At 45.9% G+C, this 5,939-nt stretch overlaps 1 pseudogene; it reads left to right on the forward strand.

The window, feature by feature from the left end:
• The first annotated feature begins 1,883 nt into the window (after positions 1–1,883).
• On the forward strand, positions 1,884–4,568 carry LOC121766679 (annotated as a pseudogene).
• The last annotated feature ends 1,371 nt before the right edge of the window (positions 4,569–5,939 follow it).

Here is a 5,939-nt window from a genome sequence, read left to right on the forward strand (position 1 = left end):
CATTTCAGCTTACCGAGCAGGTAGTAAACCACAACAGGAGTAAGAGAGTACGAAAGGCTATACGAAGACACAAGAGCAGAAAGAAGAATTTTTTCATTCATAAGAAAAAAATTTTTCTATACAAGGAGGGCTTCAAGGCCATTTTACATAAAGGAAGAAACTAAACTAAGAGAAGGGAGACGAAGTCATACTTCGCTAGCTTCGTCTCCACCTTCTCGGTGAGGTTCAGCTTCCTTCTCCTTATCTGCTTCAGCTTCAGCCTCTGCCTCCTTGCTCTCCTCAGCCTGCTCGGCGCCACCGTAGCCGATCTGCTGCGTCTCCTGATCGGCTTCCTTCTCCGGATGCCCGGCCCGCTCGACTTCGGCCTCCCGCTCCAGCGGCTCGGCCTCACCCTCTCCGTTGTAAGTCGAAGCGGGTGAAACGGGTCCCACGGAGGCAAAGATAGCCTCCAGGTTCTCGTCCCGATCAGCTCGACAACTCCGGACTCGGTCTGCAGAAAGCAGGACCGAGGATGAAGCGAGCTCCTCAAGGAGCGGCAGATTCTGAAGCCGAGCTGCTATCTCCCGGCCGTACAGCGGCAGGACGACTTCAGGCCCCTGCTCGCCCTTATCGGTAATTAGCCTTACCAGATCACCGACAAAGGCCGAGAATTGGTGGCTCAGAAAGAGTTTCTCCACGAAAGCACGGAGACCCTCTCCCTGGGCGACCACGGCGGCAGCATCCCTCCGTTTCGTCTGCTCTCGCTGGATGACGAGCTGGTTTTTGGCGAATTGAGCTTCATCCTGGGCCGAAATCCTAGCAGCTCTGGCTTTCTCAAAGTTTGCCTCAGCCTGCTCGGCCCGGTGACAAGCAGCCGCCAACTTCCTCTGCATCTCAGCATAGTCATTGGACGCTTTGGAGAGTTCGACGGCGACGAGCTTGGAGAGCATATCGTTCCTCTGAAAATGGATAAAGAAAAAAGTCAACGGAGGGCACCAAAAATACAGGACAGAAGCAAAGCCAAAGAATCAAGAAGACAATTCACCTCGGCGAAGTCCGTGGGCCATAAAAATGGCTCCCAGATACGCTCCGAAGGAGGCGCCAAGACCACGTCTTTCTCTGGCGCTCTCGGGGGCTTCTGGGTCTTCCCCTTCCTACTTGCCGAAGTGGACTCCGGCTTCTTTGGATCCGAAGAGGTCTTTTGCCTCTTCGGATTCTTCTCGGCATCAGGCGCCGAGCTGGTAGCCTTCTCTCTCTCCGGCTCCTTGGACTCCGAAGATTTTCGGGTAGCCTTGTTCAGCATGAACACTGCCAAAAAGCAAGAAAACAAGGTTAGTTTTCTTCGTTAAAGCAGTAGAGCATAAAGATAAAGAGAAATCCTCACCCTCGGCCTCTTCGTCCGAAGACGAGATATTGAACACGAGGTCGCCCTTGACGAGCTCAGTTTCCGAATACTGTTTCCTAATCATAGGAATCTTATTGAGCTCGCCCTCGAGCTCGGCCAACGGTTCTAACCGAGGATGGGGAATCACGGACTTCGGCCTTCTCCAAGGAAAGCCCGGAGCCGAAGTCCTATTATAAAAAAAGAAACGGTTTTGCCATTTCGGCCACTTGGTTTTGCAGAAGGCCCTAAAAGGCTGTAAGGGGATCAAGTAAAACCAAGATCCTTTCCTTTTAAACTGGAAAAAATTAAGGATTGCCCTCAGAGACAGATCCTTATCTAGCCTACGCAGTTCGGCAGCAAAAGCCGATAAGTGCCTCCAAGAGTTCGGAGTCACCTGACCTAAAGGGAGTTGAAAAAAATCAAGAAGCTCTACAAAAGGTGGGGGAAGAGGAAAACGAAGCCCGCATTCTAAGCAGGCTTCGTAAACGGTGGCATAACCCTCCGGCGGGTCGTTAGCCCTATGATCATCATCGGGAACCACCGCTTTCCCCCCAGGAAAAGAGTATTTTTCATGAAGGGATATCACAGTATCCTTACTCAAGATACTGTGAAAATACTCTACGGTCTTCTCCCCGGATTCTTTCCGGCTAGAAGACCCCTTATCCCCTTTCCTACCGCTACCCGACACCGAAGAAGAAGAAGAAGACATTTTTCTTACTTTTTGAAGGTGGAGAAAGTCTGAAGAAGTTCTTGAAAGCGGAGAGAGAATTTTCGCAAAAAAGAGAGAGTGCAGAAGAAGCAGTCGCAAAAGTGCTTCAATGACGAAGAAAGGAGGTATTTATCAGATTCGGCGAAGATTTCAAAATCGTCGCACCGTTTCGAATCCCACCTTTTCAGGATTCAACGGCCGGATTTTACTGTCGCATTTAATGCAGTCACATGCAAGGCACGTCCCCTGACGTCAGCCTCCCCCGTACCTTTATCCAGAATGCCGAAGTGACTCGCTTCGCCGAAGTGATTCACTTCGTCTTTCGGGGGGGGTAGTGATGGGGTACGGACTAAACAAGCCCAACAGCAATGACGGCCCATCAGCCCGAAGCCCAAGGAAGAGTATGAGTTCGGCATGACCAAAGAGTTCGGATGAGTTCGGCATTACCAAAGAGTTCGGCCTCAGCCTACAGCTCGGTAAAAGCCAACCAATCAAGCTCTGCTCTCAGGTCGGCATCAAGCTCTACTCTCAGATCGGCAACCAAAGCAGTTCGGTCTCAGTATTCGACCGAACAAGGAGTTAGTGGACCCATGCAGGATTTCCACAACTTCCAACACACCCACTACCACGTGGCGTCAACTCAGGCCACGATCTTAGGCCATGACCTACACGACCTCCACGACCTAGAGTGATGATGTAAGCCACGATCTTAGTTCAATGTATAAATAGGACTTAGATCTGATAGACAAGGGTTAGAATCTCTCTAGAGAAATAATCATATAGCAAGTCTGTGTTGTAAGCTGTAATTCGCAGATCAAGCAATACAAACCTGCCCTCATTTCTCCCCGTGGACGTAGATTTACCTCAGTAAATCGAACCACGTAAAATTCTCTGTGTCGTAATTTATTTTTACGAGCATTCATCATCATCAAAAATTCGCCGATTCATCACAATGCAAGAAGAGAAGATCGAAAAGTGGACCCCAAACCACAAATTCGGACATCGAGGAATCTAGAAGCTTCTACTTGGGAGCCAAGATATTCTCTTACAGAGAACTAATGGTGGCCACAGATTCCTTCAGTTCACCAAAAGAAGTCGGAGACGGAGGCTACGGAACTGCATACTACGGTACATTAAAAAAAATGTCTAAGGCCAATTTTAATTAATTAAAGATGCTAATTTATGAGTATTTTTAAATATATCACCTACACTTTAAAAATCGTTTTCAATCTTATAAGTATTTCAACTAAAATTAAAGGACAAAAACGAAAACACATGAGAAAAGCAAAATATTAAGGTTCAGTTGACAATTGTATCTTCAACTTAAAGGAAGTTTTTCTTTGGATCCTCATTTTGATCTGATGATATCCGTCGCTATAATCAGGCAAACTCAGCGACTTCACGAGCACAACTACAGAAGAATGGAGCAGTTCATGAACGAGATCAAGATCCTTACATCGCTGCGGCACAAGAATTTCGTGTCACTCTACGGATGCACCTCCGCCTCCAGCAAGGAGCTGCTACTCGTCTACGCGTACGTCGCCAACGGCACAGTCTCCGACCATCTCCACGGCCGCTGACATGGCCCGATCGGATGAGAATCGCCCTAGAAACAGCCGGAGCCCTGGCTTTCCTCCACAAATCCGACATCATCCACCGCGACGTCATGACCAGCAACATCCTCCTCGACGCCAACTTGTCGGTCAAACTCGGGGATTTCAGGATCTCGACAAGGGCGGATCTAGTGTATAAATACATGGGGCAATTGCCCCACCTGAGTTATCCATTTATACAAAGATATATAGATAATATCACTATAATATGTGTATTTTATATTACTCTTGCCGTCTTAGTATTTTAATAGAAAAACCTTTATTGCCCTATTTGGAAAAAAAATGAAAAGTCATACATGTAATTAAGAGTAATATTTAATAAAACCTGAAAAAGAAAACAAAAAGTCATTGAGTGTTAAAGACCAAAGATCTGGAACTTGTAGAGAAAAAACAAAAGAAAAGTTATACCGGCTGTTGAGAAAATATGCAATTCTTTGCCCCCTCTTGTACAATTTCCTGGCTCCGCCCTCTGGATCTCGAGGCTGTCCACGGTGGACGCCACGCATGTGTCCATGGCCCCACAGGGGACGCCGGGGTACGTGGACCCAGCTATCAGAAGAGCTAACATTTGAGTAGCAAGAACGATGTTTATAGCTTTGGAGTGGTTCTGGTCGAGCTGGTGTCGTCGCGGCCTGCGGTGGATATAAGTAGGAGGAGTGATGAGATTAATTTGGCGACCATGGCTGTGAGCTGGATTGAGAGAGGGGCGTTTGTGGAGCTGGTTGATGAGTTTCTTGGATTTGAGAGTGATGGGGAGATTGCGAGGATGAGTACGGCGGTGGCGGAGCTGGCGTTTAGGTGCCTGCATGGGGAGAAGGAGATGAGGCCGTGCATGGATGAGGTTTTGAGTGTTTTGAATGACATTTGTGAAGGCCATTACTAATTTGGAGATGAGATTTTCTTTGGAAAAATTCTTTTTTTTTAATGCATGTTAATGGAATTCCATTTTAATGAAGAGCTTTAGTTGTATTCCGACTCAAGGAGTGACGCACAACTGTTATGCGTCGTTCTGGGAGAGACGCATAACCATCATGCGTCGTTGTTTAGAGACGCATAACCATTATGCGTCGTTGTTCAGTGCCGCATAAGCATTATGCGTCTTTAAATAATGACACATAAGCATTATGCGTCTTTCCTTAGCGACGCATAACACTTATGCGTCTTTGGCTAGTGACGCATAAAGCTTATGCGTTTTCCGGCAGGTTTTAAACAGGCAGCGAAGGCAGAACACTTCGCATCACAGACAGAAAGCCGCGACCCAAGCGACGATTCCCAGCAAATTCCGACGATTCCCAGTTAATTTCCATCATTTTGCAACCATATTCAGGTGATTGTTCTTAAATTTGGCTAAATACATCATTTATGGCTTAATTTGTGCAGGTTTTCCGTAATTTAGCAAAATTAGGGTTTATGATGAAATTGATGGATTTTTGGTTGATTTTTGTTGTTTTGTTGCCTATACTTAAGGATTATGATGAAATTAGGGGTTGTGATGAAATTGATGGAAATTTTTGGTCGATTTTCCGTAATTTGTCTATTTCATATGCATATTATTTAGCAAAATTAGGGTTTATGATGAAATTGATGGATTTTTTGGTCGATTTTCCGTAATCTGTGTATTTAATATGCATACAATTAAATGGGTAGAAGTAATTGATTCAGTTTTTGTAATTGCGCCCCTTTTGTTGCCTAATTTGAATCTTGATGATGTCTCCAAATTAAAATATAGATTGCCGTTGTCAATTGAAGTTGCAATTTAGTTAGATTGTTGAGTTTTATGAAAAAAATTGAATATTGGGTGAATGTTTTGAAGTAGGTGGCATCTGCAAGTTCCGAACAGCAGTTATGTTATGGACCTGAGGATCCATCATTACTATTTCATCAAAACGAACACATTTCAGCCTCATTGTTGGCAAATGGCACAACAAATGTGTTGAGAGTTTGTAGGACGGAGAGTAAGGTTTGGGCAGTGCCAATACATGAAAATGTGATGTATTGGCTTGATGTATGGGGGTTCAGAGGCGTGGTTGAATGTGGAAGGCCGATGAGGATGGACAATGAGCTTATAACTGCCTTGATCGAGCGCTAGAGGCCTGAGACACACTGTTTCCACCTTCCAGTTGGTGAAGTTACCGTAACCTTACAGGATGTGCAAAGCCTGTGGGGTTTGAGAGCAGACGGTCGTGCTTTCACTGGCCGTGACTACCCTGTTGGATATGAAGATTGACCCAGCAAGTGTAGAGATGTGTTAGGA

The sequence above is a fragment of the Salvia splendens genome, chromosome 15, assembly GCF_004379255.2.
Source record: "Salvia splendens isolate huo1 chromosome 15, SspV2, whole genome shotgun sequence".
In the NCBI taxonomy this organism is placed as follows: domain Eukaryota; kingdom Viridiplantae; phylum Streptophyta; class Magnoliopsida; order Lamiales; family Lamiaceae; genus Salvia; species Salvia splendens.